Source organism: Physeter macrocephalus, chromosome 18 (genome assembly GCF_002837175.3).
Source record: "Physeter macrocephalus isolate SW-GA chromosome 18, ASM283717v5, whole genome shotgun sequence".
NCBI classification, from domain to species: domain Eukaryota; kingdom Metazoa; phylum Chordata; class Mammalia; order Artiodactyla; family Physeteridae; genus Physeter; species Physeter macrocephalus.
Window position 1 is genome coordinate 72328462 of NC_041231.1, and position 14141 is coordinate 72342602.

Genomic DNA, 14141 nt, shown 5'->3' on the forward strand with positions numbered 1-14141 from the left:
CTTCTGCTAACTTTGAGTTTTGTTTGTTCTTCTTTCTCTAGTTCCTTTAGGTGTAAGGTTAGATTGTTTATTTGAGATTTTTCTTGTTTCCTGAGGTAGGCTTGTATAGCTATAAATTTCTCTCTTAGAACTGCTTTTGCTGCATCCCATAGGTTTTGGGTCGTCGTGTTTTATTTGTCATTTGTCTCTAGATATTTTTTGATTTCCTCTTTGATTTCATCAGTGATCTCTTGGTTATTTAGTAATGTATTGTTTAGACTCCATGTGTTTGTGTTTTTTATGTATTTTTTCTCTGTAATTGATTTCTAATCTGATAGCATTGTGGTCAGAAAAGATGCTTGATATGGTTTCAGTTTTCTTTAATTTACTGAGACTTGATTTGTGACCCAAGATATGATCTATCCTGGAGAATGTTCCATGCGCCCTTGAGAAGAAAGTGTAATCTGCTTTTGGATAGAATGTCCTATAAATATCAATGAAATCTATCTGGTCTGTTGTGTCATTTAAAGCTTGTGTTTCCTTATTAATTTTCTGTTTGGATGATCTGTCCATTGGTGTAAGTGAGGTGTTAAAGTCCCCCACTATTATTGTGTTACTCTTTATTTTAAAGTCTATCTTATCTGGTATGAGTATTGCTACTCCAGCTTTCTTTTCATTTCCACTGGCATGGAATATCTTTTTCCATTCCCTCACTTTCAGTCTGTATGTGTCCCTAGGTCTGAAATGGGTCTCTTGTAGACAGCATATAGATGGGTCTTGTCCTTTTCTTCTCTTGTGTTTCCTACTTAGAGAAGTTCCTTTAGTATTTGTTGTAGAGCTGGTTTGGTGGTGCTGAATTCTCTTAGCTTTTGCTTGTTTGTAAAGCTTTTGATTTCTCCATGGAATCTGAATGAGATCCTTGCTGGATAGAGTAATCTTGGTTGTAGGTTCTTCCCTTTCATCTCTTTAAGTATATCATGCTACTCCCTTTTGTGTTGTAGAGTTTCTGCCTAGAAATCAGCTGTTAACCTTATGGGAGTTCCCTTGCAAGTTATTTGTCGTTTTTCCCTTGCTGCTTTCAATAATTTTTCTTTGTCTTTAATTTTTGCCAGTTTGATTACTGTGTGTCTCGGCATGTTTTTTCTTGTGTTTATCCTGTATGGGACTGTCTGCGCTTCCTGGACTTGGGTGGCTATTTCCTTTCCCATGTTAGGGAAGTTTTCAACTATAATGTCTTCAAAATTTTCTCGGGTCCTTTCTCTCTCTCTTTTCCTTCTGGGACCCCTATAATGCGAATGTTGTTGCGTTTAATGTTTTTCCAGAGGTCTCTTAGGCTGTCTTCATTTCTTTTCATTCGTTTTTCTTTATTCTGTTCTGCAGCAGTGAATTCCACCATTCTGTCTTCCAGGTCACTTATCCGTTTTTCTGCCTCCGTTATTCTGCTATTGATTCCTTCTGGTGTATTTTTCATTTCAGTTATTGTATTGTTTATCTCTGTTTGTTTTTTCTTTAATTCTCCTAGGTGTTTGTTAAACATTTTTTGCATCTTCTCCATCTTTGCCTCCATTCTTTTTCCAAGGTCTGCATCTTTTCACTATCATTTTTCTGAATTTTTTTTCTGGAAAGTTGCCTATCTCCACTTCATTTAGTTGTTTTTCTGGGTTTTATTTTGTTCTTTCATCTTGTACATAGCCCTCTGTCTTTTCATCTTGTCTGTTTTTCTGTGAATGTGCTTTTTGTTCAACAGACTGCAGGATTGTAGTTCTTCTTGCTTCTGCTGTCTGCCCTCTGGTGGATGAGGCTATCTAAGAGGCTTGTGCAAGTTCCCTGATGGGAGGGACTGGTGGTGGGTAGAGCTGAGTGTTGCTCTGGTGGGCAGAGCTCAGTAAAACTTTAACCTCTTCCCTGCTGATGGATGGGGTTGGGTTCCCTCTATGTTGGTTGTTTGATCGGAGGCAACCCAACACTGGAGCCTACCTGGGCTCTTTGCTGGGGCTAATGGCTGACGCTGGGAGGGCTCACGCCAAGGAGTACTTCCCAGAAATTCTGCTGCCAGTGTCCTTGGCCCCCACGTTGAGCCACAGCCACCACCCGCCTCTGCAGGAGACCCACCAACACTAGCAGGTTGGTGTGGTTCAGTCTCCCCTGGGGTCACTGTTCCTTCCCATGGTTCCCGATGAGCACACTACTTTGTGTTTGCCCTCCAGGAGTGGAGTCTCTGTTTCCCCCAGTTCTGTCGAAGTCCTGCAATCAAATCCCACTATCCTTCAAAGTCTGATTCTTTAGGAATTCCTCCTCCCATTGCCGGATCCCCAGGTTGGGAACCTGACGTGGGGCTCCGAACCTTCACTCCAGTGGGTGGACTTCTGTGGTATAAGTATTCTCCAGTTTGTGAGTCACCCACCCAGCAGTTATGGGATTTGATTTTACTGTGATTGCGCCCCTCCTAGCGTCTCATTGTGGCTTCTCCTCTTTCTTTGGATGTGGGGTATCTTTTTAGGTGAGTTTCAGCGTCTTCCTGTTGATGATTGTCCAGCAGCTCGTTGTGATTCTGGTGTTCTCGCAAGAGCAAGTGAGAGCACATCCTTCTACTCCACCATCTTGGTTCCTAATCTAGTTTATATTTCTAAAAAAACCAAAGCTTGAACTTCCAACATTTTAGATTTTAAGAGGTATCTTGTTCTGAGGTCGTTTAGTTTCTGGTGGACAAGATTGCACTCACCTCATTTGTCTTGATATTTTACTTAATTTTATAGATTTAATCCTCCTTTCTCAGCTTTGGGTTTTCTAGAAAGAAGTCTGTTTAATCTGCACTTCATCCCTAATATTTAGATGTCTTTTCTGAAGTCTTTCCAGTCGCATGTTATATTTTAAAAGTGCATCTGTGTTGCTGAAGACAATATATAGATAAATTCTCTCTATTCCCTCCTTACCTCCCGCCCATAGGTTGGGATGGCGTAGAAAGAAACTGATCATGTGGGAGTTAGTAAAATTTGTTTCTTCAAAATAAAGTTCAGTATATATTTAGGAAAAATTAAGTGAGGTATGAAGTAATATGAGGGCGCACTCTTCTTGGCTGATACTGATTTATACTGTTTTACTCATTATTATAGTTGTGTGTCAGTATGACACAGAAGAGAGTGCATATTAGTCCATATGTAGTGTGATTGAGAGTTAAGGTCAAACTGCATTTTTCATGTATTGTGAAAATATTATTTTACTGCATGTTATTTTCTATAAAGTCTTCCGTTTATTTAGCTATATGACTGCTCTATTATGACTGTAAGGAATTTTAAGCATTTCAGCATTTGAATTCTGTGATCAAGAACAGTTAGGTCATTTGAAATTTTAGATGAGCTCTTATTAAAGTACAATTGTATACTGTTGTGTTAATGGTAAATATGTTAATGTTAAATATGTGTTAATGTTAAATGCACAAAGGTACACCTTAAGTTTGTTTAAAATTATATGGTTATGGTTTAATAGTCTCATAAGTATATTGGCAACTTGCTGTTGCTGGATTTTAGAATATCCCAGCCTGAAGCTGTTTTGACTCCCTGCTGCTTTACAACATGGAGACTGACAAGAAGGTCCAGGGCATTGCCTAGATCTGCAGGCAAGGGCAACTTGCAGTATTTTAACCCAGAAAGATTAGAAAGGTGGTGCTTGATCTCCTGGCTCAGAATTTCATGCATGTTTGAAGTGCTGCTGATGATATTTGTTTTAGCTAAAACCTTGGGATTATCATTTTCTAGTTAAGAGATTGAAAATTTTTGAATATGGCCTTAATATTATATTATTGAACATAGAAAGTACAATTCACATACCTTAAAATTCATCCTTTAAAAGTGTACAGTTTAGTGATTTTTAGTATATTCAGAAAGTTGTGCAGCTGTCACCACCATCAAGCTCCAGAAAATTTTTACCTCAAAAAGAAATCATGTACCCATTAGCAGTCACTCCACATTGCTCTTTCCCTCTGGCAGTCACAAATCTAACTCTCTGTTTTTATTGATTTGCCAGTTCTGAACATTTTATATAAATGGAATCATAAAATATGTGGCCTTTTGTGTCTGCCTTCTTTCACTTAGTAAAATGGTTTTAAGGTTCATCTGTGTTGTAGCATGTATTAGTACTTCATTTCTTTTTATGCTTGAATAATATTCCTTTGTATGGGTATACCACATTTTGTTTATCCATTCATCAGTTGATGGACATTGTGGGTTATCAGTTTTTGGCTAGTATGAATAATGCCATGAACATTTGTGTACAAGTTTTTGTTTGAACACCTGTTTTCAACTGTCTTGGATATATACCTAGGAGGGGAAGGTGGGTCATGTGGTAATTCGATTTTTAACTTTTTGAGTAACTACCATATTGTTTTCCAGAGTGGCTGCACCATTTTACATTCCCATCAGCAATGTATGAGGGTTCCAGTGTCTCCATATCCTTGCCCATCTTTTTGATCATATCCATCGTAGTGGGTATGAAGTAGCATCTCATTGTGGTTTTGATTTGCTTTTCCTAATGACGTTGAACATCTTTTCATGTGCCTGTTGGCCATTTGTATATCTTCTTTGGAGAAATGCTTGTTCACTCCTTTGTCCGTTTTTCAGTTGGGTTATGTGTTTTTATTGTTGAGTTATAAACCTTTTTTTATTGGTATATATTTTGGTTGCTAGTCCTTATCAGATATACGATTTACATATACTTTCTCCCATTCCATAGGTGGTTTTTCACTTTTTTTTGAGATAGTGTCCTTTTAGGCGCAGAAGTTTTTAATTCTGATGAAGTCCAATTTATCTTTTTTTTTTGGTTGCTTGTGTTTTTGATGTCATATCTAAGAAAATGTTGCCTGATCCAAGATCATGAAGGTTTACAACTATGTTGTATAATTAAAATTATGTCTTAAAGTCTTAGCTCTTTTGTTTAAATTGTTGATCCATTTTGAGTTAATTTTTATATGTAGTGTGAGACAGGGTTCCTCCTTTATTCTTTTGCATGTGGGTAATCTGATTGCCCCCACACAATTTGTTGAAAAAACTATTCTTTCCCCCATTGAATTGTCTTGGCACCCTTGTCAAAAATCAGTTAACCGTAAATGTAAAAGTTTACTTCTGGACTCACAGTTTTATTCCATTGATGCCTATATCCCACTGTCTTGGATACTTACTTTCTAGGAAGTTTTGAAATCAGAAAGAGTGATTCCTCCAACTTTGTTCTTCTTCATCAAGATTGTTTTGAGTATTTTGGGTCCTTTGCATTTCCATATGAATTTTAGGATCAGCTTGTCAATTTCTGCAAAACCAGCTAGGAATTTGATAAGGGATTGCATTGCATCTCTTAGGTTAATTTGGGGACTGTTGCCATGTTAACAGTGTTTAGTCTTCCTACACTTGAATGTTGAGATATCTTTTCATTTATCTGTGTGTTCAATTTCTTTTACTTTTTTTTTGGCTGCACCACGTGTCATGTGGGATCTTAGTTCTCTGACCAGGGATTGAACCCATGCCCCCCTCCACCCCCACATTGGAAGGCAGAGTCTTAACCACTGGACCACCTGGGAAGTCCTATGTCTTCAATTTCTTTCAACAATGTTTTATAGTTTTCAGTGTATAAGGCTTGCACTTGTTTGTTAAATTTATACCTATTTTATTTGTTTTGATACTCATAAGTGGAATTGTTTTCTTAATTTCATTTTCAGATTGTGTAGTGATAGCATATAGAAATACAATTGATTTTTGCGTGTCGTTCTTGTATCCTGCAAACTTGCTGAGCTTAGCTCCAGTAATTTTTTAGTGAATTCCTTAGGATGTTTCTGTATACGAGATGATGTCATCTGCAAATAGGGATAGTTTTACTTCTTTTTTTTCCCCAATCTGGATGCCTTTTATTTCGTTTTCTTGCTTAATTGCCCTGCCAAGAACTTGTAATACAAGGTTAAATAGAAATGATGAAAGCAGACGTCCTTTTCTTATTCTGGATCTTATGGGGGAAGCTTTCAGTCTTTCACCATTAAGTAATGAAGTTAGCAGTGGTGATGATTTTAGTTTTTTTGTAAATCCCTTTTATCAGGATGAAGAAGTTCCTTTGTATCCTTAGTTTGTTGAGTTTATTTATTTCTTTATTTTCATGAAGGGGTATTGGATTTGGTCAAATGCTTTTTCTGTGTCTAATTGAGACTGTCATGTGGTTTTTTTTGTCCTTTTAATCTTTCACTACATGATCTATTAGTTTGGTTAATTTTCTGATGCTAAACCAGCCTTGCATTCCTGGGATAAATCCTATTTGGTCTTAGTGTATAATCCTTTTTATTTGTTGCTGGATTTGGTTTGCTAGTATTTTATTGAGGATTTTTGTGACTATATGATATTTTGGTTTCTAGTTTTCTTTTGTTGTGATATCCTTGTCTGGTTTTGGTGTCAGGGTAATACTGGGCTCATAGAATGAATTGGTATGTGTTCCCTCCTCTTCCATTTTTTTGGGAAGAGTGTGAAGAATTGGTGTTCATTCTTCTTTAAATATTTGGTAAAATTCATCAGTGAATCCATCTGTGCTTGGGCTTTTCTTGGTGGAAAGTTTTAAAATTACCAATTCCATCTCCTTACTTGTAGGGCTATTCAGATTTTGTAATTTTTCTTGTGAGTTTTCGTACTTTGTGTTTTTCTAGAAATTTATCCATTTCATCAAAGTTATCTTCCCTTATATCTTTTTAATTATCTGTAGCGTTGGTTGTGATGTCCTGTCTTTCATTCCTGAGTTTAATAATTTGGGTCTTCTCTTTGTTTTTTCTTGGTCAGTCCAGCTAAAGTTCGTCAGTTTTGTTGAATTTTTTCAAAGAACCAACTTTTAATTTACTTACTTTATAGTTTTTCTCTTTTTTTATAGCATTACTTTCTGTTCAGCTTTATTATTTCATTTCTTCTGCTTTCTTTACGTTTAATTTGCTCTTTTTCTCATGTTTTAAGGTGGAAGATTAGTTTGATTTGAGATCTTTCTTCTTTTTTTAATATAGTCATAGACAGATATAAATTTCCCTCTAAGCACTCCCTTAACTGCATCCTGTAAATTTTGGTGTATTGTTTTCATTTCAGAGTATTTTCTAATTTCTTTTTGTTTCAGTCTTTCTTTTTTTTTTAAGGTATTAGCTCAAATATACATTACTACTGGAAGCAGTAACAGTTGCTACCATTTACAGGATGACTGTCACTTTATATGTATTATTTTCCTAATCCTCATAGGATTATGAGGATTATGTGTGGTTGTGAACTAGTGGTTTCCTGTTTTACAGACGAGGAAATTGAAGCTTAGTCTGTTTTCCAAGATTTTGCATAGCAAATCAGTGGCCTGACTCTTCAGAGCTTGTATTCCTCTCACTATGCTACAATCCCACTCTAAACTACTTGGTAAGTAGTGGTAATTCCTTTATATAGAAGGTTAAATGCAAGTAGCTGGACTGCATTTAATATTTGTCACATTCTATTCACATATAGCATGCCATCTTTTCTTCCATTTAAACATTTGAAATTTAGACTTTCCCTCCCAAATGTTACAAGGACTTTGGCTGGGCTTGGCTTTTAAATGTGTGTTTTGTGGAAGCCCTGCTGAATCAAAAAAGAGCTTTAAATGGTATTTTGTATTCAGATTCTGATACGAAAGATAACTTATGTCCACAACTTGTTAACTCTTGTTTTAGGTGGGTCATTGCTGTGTTGAAGAGCAAGTGTTTAAATATTTTCATCTTTATTTTTTATTTTTTTTTGTACAGTTGAATTGCTTGTGGGACAAAGAAGAGCCTTTGTTGACCCTTGGAAAAATTGGCCAAGGGAATTAGTATGCATTTCCTGCCTCTTACCAGATTTCTGTTATTATAGGGTTGTATAAAGGATACATTTTTGTATCTTAATTTATAATGGTGCTGAGCACATTATAAGTAATCAGTAAATAATGAATGATGAAGGCCTTGGGATAAACTTTAATCAGCCCCTTTTTCTTTTTGTTTCTTTTGTCCACAGGGTATGTGGTGATTATAAACTTTGAGCTTAGAATTTTAGGCTTAAACTAAAATTCTTAAAAGAAAGCTTATTTTTTCCTGAAGCTCACTACTTTAAAAAAAAGAGAGGGAGAGAATTTTTTTTTTTTTTTTGAGAGGGAGAGAAAGTGTACTCTTAAATATGTCTCAGTTTTCTGCAGATGACCCTGTCTTCAAGTATGGTACTATTTCCCATATGAATGAATAATCTTTTTTTGTTTATTTTGCAGATTATGTTCATTATGAGTTATTATAAGGTATTGGGTATAATTCCCTGTGCTATATAGTAAATCCTTATTGGTTATCTATTTTAAATATAAAATATCTGTTAATCCCATATTCCTAATTTGTCCTTCCCCCCGCCTCCCCTTGGTAACGTAAGTTTGTTTTCTGTCTGTGAGTCTGTTTCTGTTTTGTATATTGATTCATTTGTATTATTTTTTAGATTCCACATATAAATGATATCATATTTATTTGTCTTTCTCTGACTTATTCTCTAGGTTCATTCATGTTGCTGTAAATGGCAATATTTTTTTATGGCTGAGTAATGTTCCATTACATATATACATATATATATATATATATATTTTTTTTTTTGGCAGTGCGCGGGCCTCTCACTGTTGTGGCCTTTCCCGTTGTGGAGCACAGGCTCCGTAATTTTTATGGCTGAGTAATGTTCCATTACATATATACATACATATATATATATATTTTTTTTTTTTGGCAGTACGCGGGCCTCTCACTGTTGTGGCCTTTCCCGTTGCGGAGCACAGGCTCCGGACGCGCAGGCTCAGCGGCCATGGCTCATGGGCCTAGCCACTCCGCGGCATGTGTGATCCTCCCGGACTGGGGCACGAACCCGTGTCCACTGCATCTGCAGGCGGACTCTCAATCACTGCACCACCAGGGAAGCCCCTATACATATGTATTTTATATATATGTATAATATGTATATGTATATATATATATATCACATCTTCTTAAGCCAATCTTCTGTTGATGGGCACTTGGGTTGCTTCCATGTCTTGGCAGCTATAAATAGTGCTGCTATGAACATTGGGGTGCATGGATTTTTTCAAATTAAAGTTTTCATTTTTTCCCACTGTATAGCGAGAATTGGAATTGCTGGATTGTTGCTGGTAGTTATACTTTTATTTTTTTAAATTTATTTTAATTTATTTTTGGCTGCATTGGGTCATTGTTGCTTGTGTGGGCTTTCTCTAGTTGCAGTAAGTGGGGACTGCTCTTTGTTGCGGTGCGTGGGCTTCTCATTGCGGTAGCTTCTGTTGTGGAGCATGGGCTCTAGGTGCATGGGCTTCAGTAGTTGTGGCTCGCAGGCTCTAGAACGCAGCCTCAGTAGTTGTGGCACCCGGGTTCAGTTGCTCTGTGGCATGTGGGATCTTGCTGGACCAGGGCTCGAACCCATGTCCCCTGCATTGGCAGCCAGATTCTTCACACTGTGCCACCAGGGAGGTCCCTACTTTTAGTTTTTTAAGGAACCTCCGTACTGTTTTCCACAGTGGCTACACCAATTTACATTCCCATCAGCAGTGTACGAGGGTTCCCTTTTCTCCACATCCTCTGCAGCATGTATTGTTTGTAGACTTTTTGATGATAGCCTGAAATGAATAATCTTAAAGTTATGCTGAATCTGTTGAGTAGCTGTAGGGATTAGGAGAAATTTATTTTCAAAACCATGATGAGGTCGTGATATAAAGCCTTAGGTGCTGCTGCTGATCTTCACGGGGAATCTGTTTGAAATGGACAAGATAATTTACTTGGTGATAACTGCTTGAATTAGCACCTTTTTAATTGTTTAGTAGTGTTGTGAACGTCGGATTTGCAAGAGGTATTTAGTAGCACTCCCAGAATAATGCCAGTAAGCCATTAAACTCAACAGTGTCTGTCTCCCCTATTACTTTGTGTACTTGAATGTGAGTGAGACAAAAAGACCTGTTGTAAATGGGGGGTAGTAGTTCTTGACTCATAGAGATATCTGTGAGTCAACACTAATCGCTGTGTGGGTCAGGTGTTTGTACTGGAAAGTTCTCTTAAGTGACCTTATTCCTTTATGGTAATAATCTGTTTAAATAATTCTTTCCTTATTTGTCCAGCAGCACAGGTGGTTTTGAGAGGTTGTTAGTAACATCATGGAATCATAATAATATATAACACTTGTGTAGAACTTTATTTTTAAAATGGTTTCATGTATGTTATCTTATTTATCCTCACAAGCCTGTTTTGGGCAGGACAGATATTGGAATTTTACATGTGAGAAAACCAGCTGGCTGCTTCAGGCCTGGTTACCTTCACAAGGTTGGTGTTGCTTTTTTTTTTTTTTTTTCCTTTAAATTACAAATTTACACTTACTTAAAAAAAAATCAAATCAATTTATTTTTGGCTGTGTTGGGTCTCTGTTGCTGCGCGTGGGCTTTCTTTAGTTGTGGCGAGCGCGGGCTACTCTTCATTGAGGTGCGCAGGCTTCTCATTGTGGTGGCTTCTCTTGTTGTGGAGCACGGGCTCTAGGTGCGTGCGCTTCGGTAGTTGCAGCACACGGGCTCAGTAGTTCTGGCTCGCGGGCTCTAGAGCACAGGCTAAGTAGTTGTGGCACACAGGCTTAGTTGCTCTGCAGCATGTGGGATCTTCCTGGACCAGGGATCAAACCTGTGTCCCCTGTATTGGCAGGCAGATTCTTAACCACTGCGCCAACAGGGAAATCTCAGTGTCTGTTTTTGAGACCTTGCTATCTGTAGCCTGGTCCTTTGCTTCCCAAACTAGAAACTTATATTGAAGGTTTCCTAAGACTTTTGGGGAGGGTAATTATGCTAACCAGACTCATAAGAGACCAGTTGATTAGAAAAACCAGAGATAAGAGGAAGATTAATTACATTAATAAAGCACGGAACCAATTGATTAAAAGCTTTTTAGGCTGTACTTCATCTGTGACTATAATGCTTTTATATGTTTGCCTCAGTCCAGAGCATCCCTTTTGTGAATTCAGGGTACTTGAGGAACAGTAATTGGTTAGAAGTTTGTTGGGTGATAGAAGAATCAGCACAGAGGGAACTGGATGGTCTTGAGTAAATATTTTACTCCAGTAATGAAGGTGGGTAATGATAGTCCCTATTCCAAAGAGAGGCTCCAAATGAGGCTTAATTCTTTGAGTAATAGCTTAATGGAAAGAGACTGTTTTACTAATATCACATTTTCGTTTTTTCCCTAACATTTTATCATGAAATAATTGTATTTATCATGAAAAAGAAATTGAAAGAATTGTACACAAATTGTACACCTGTTTACCTACCACCCAGATTCTGTAATATTTTGCTTTATTTGCTTTCTACTCTGTTATCTTATTTTTTTATTTTCCAAGTAAATTGCAGACATCGGTACATTTACCCCCCAATATTTCAATATTATTATTATTAACTTTTTAAAAAATTTGAATTACAGTTTAGAGTGGAAAACAGAAAAATCTTAAGTATACTGTTTGATGAGTTTTGACACATGTACTTATCTGTGTAACCCAAACCTCTATCAAGATATACATCATACTGTATATACTATATTATATTGTACTCTCACTGTGAAAAGTTCCCTCATGTTTCTTTCCACTCATTCTGCTCCCTGTTCTTCCCTCGCTGGGAAAAATTTTTTTCCTACTGTAGATCATTTTTGCCTGATTTGGAAGTCATGTAAATGGAATCACATGGTATGTACTCTTTGTAAGGCTTCCTTGACTCAGTGTAATGTTTTTGACTTTCATCAGTCTTGGGTATATCAGTAGTTTGTTTTTTTTTATTGTATACTTTTTAATAGTTTCTATTGTGTGAATATACCACTATTTTGTTTCTCTGTTCTCCTGTTTATAGATACCCTAATTTGCTTTTTAAATTATAACTACAAAAGTCACTTATCAGCAAGCATTCTTACCTGACATCAGGAAATGGGCTAGAATTGATTGTAATTTTCTTAGGTAACTTTGTAGTCCAGCCTTGTTTTTTCTAGTTGCCTTGATTTGATTTTAGGTATGGTTTGTGAGATACCCTAGCCCTTTGCACACCCCAGTTGCAAAACCATCTGATCCATTATGTGTTGATCCATTATCTTAGTGCTTTTAGCCCACTGTCTACTGACTATTAAGGTGATTTGCTTTTTAAACAGAAGTGTGCCTGTCCTCACTTGTGGTCCAATTTTGTAAAATCCTGCCTGTCTCCGTGAAGCCAAAGGCAACACTGAGAGCTAATATGAGAGTTTTGTTTTGGGAACTTTGTGGTCCACTGTATTCTTGTTCAGAGACCATGTTTGCCTAATGACTTGACATTTGAGCCTGTTTTGCACTTACTTGGCATTTTTCTCATTAAAAAAAACCTTTAATATATCCAACAATCTTTGGTAAACGAGACCTCTTTTCCTTTTCTTCTCTGGATCAGACATCCCATGTTTCTTTAACACAAAGCTCTGATAATTTTTCTACCATCAGGGTGGATCCTTGTTTCTTTAAAAAAAAAAAAAAAGGATTGGAACATATCCCAAAAGTTAATAGATGTCTAACTAATGCTGGGTGTAATAAGATTATCTCTTAACTTTGCACGTGTTATACTGCTTTAAAAATAACGCTACATGATTCCCTCTCCTCAATCTCTTGCTCTTCAAGTTGCTCTATATTATTAATGTATTTAGCATGGGTGATCCTTTGGTCTTTTTTTTTTTTTTTTTTTGTGGTACACGGGCCTCTCACTGTTGTGGCCTCTCCCGTTGCGGAGCACAGGCTCCGGACGCGCAGGCTCAGCAGCCATGGCTCATGGGCCCAGCCGCTCCGCGGCATGTGGGATCTTTACCCGTGTCCCCTGCATCGGCAGGTGGATTCTCAACCACTGCGCCACCAGGGAAGCCCCCTTTGGTCATTTTTGAATAATCTTTTTTTTTTAACATCTAAATTTGCTAAACCGTACTTATATTATTCTTTGTTTATCAAGTTTTTATAGAATTCATTTATCAGTTCATATTTTATCTGGATATATGTATTGTGTATTTTCCTCTGAGAGAAAGTAAATTGGAATATTAGAGTTTAGTAAGTGGAATAACTTGAATCTGAGATCATAAGACTCTAATAAATGATTTTTGGAAGAAATATTGGTAGTTGGAACTTGTTGAACCTTTGTTCTATCCTTTTAGGGAATCTGCTGATAAACTGAGGGTTGGGAAGGGCCCTTGCAAGTGCTTATAGCTAACAGTGAGTCCTCAATGCTTAATGATACGTCAGAGAAGAACCTCACAAAACCTGTGATAATTTCAAAAACTTGTAACTTTTCTTGTGGTTCTTTACTTTCCACCTTGGTTCTTTACTTGACATTAATAACCAGAAGCAGAGCAAAATGTTCTGAATTTCATCTTTCCTTTATCTGTTTCCTGATGGAATTTCTTAGGAGCAAGGAATTGGTCTAAAGAGAATAGGTTAGAGATGTGGATAGTTTATGAAAACTTAAAGATATTCAGGGGAGGAACTATTTTCCTTTTTTTTCTGCCCCTCATCTCTCTGATTTGACGTTTTGCCGATCTTTTTCATATGCATCCAGCCGTGTTGCTATTTTTTTTGGGTTTGGGAGTATGGCAGAGGCCTCAAGAGGAGAACATGGGAAATGGTTTGCAAGGAGGCCTAGCACAGAGTTGCTGGAGGCATGGGGGGAAGTTCTGAAACTGTTCTCCTTTTACCTAGTACCCGTCAAAGCTTGAAAGAAGGAAGTCAAAGCAGTTTCCACTTTCACAGTCCTCCTCCCTTTACTGGGCACTGTGCTAACTGGAAGTGCCATACTGTGCAGGAGAATGTGGCTGGTGGGATGAGAAAGAGAAATAAGTTAGAGCCCAGGGTCTACTCATTGTTAAAAATAGGTATCTATTTGGGGGCTGGTACCATCTTTCATTCTGTGAAAGCATAGCTAAGAATGGCATTTGCCATCATCTTAGTGCACCAGAAAGGCATTTAAAAGTTGTTAGGGCTTCCCTGGTGGCGCAGTGGTTGCGCGTCCGCCTGCCGATGCAGGGGAACCGGGTTCGCGTCCCGGTCTGGGAGGATCCCACGTGCCGCGGAGCGGCTGGGCCCGTGAGCCATGGCCGCTGAGCCTGCGCG

General features: G+C 37.6%; 1 protein-coding gene across 2 annotated transcripts in view; it reads left to right on the top strand.

Moving 5' to 3' along the window:
* Positions 1–14141, top strand: part of ZFAND3 (zinc finger AN1-type containing 3) — a 335919-nt gene that overhangs the window by 17189 nt on the left and 304589 nt on the right. The window contains exon 2 of one of the 2 annotated variants that reach the window (XM_028479770.2): positions 7271–7385. The exons of the other annotated variant lie outside the window; for it this stretch is intronic. The gene's annotated coding sequence lies outside the window, so the exon portion shown is untranslated. The remainder of the gene's footprint in view (positions 1–7270; positions 7386–14141) is intronic. 2 annotated transcript variants of the gene reach the window in all.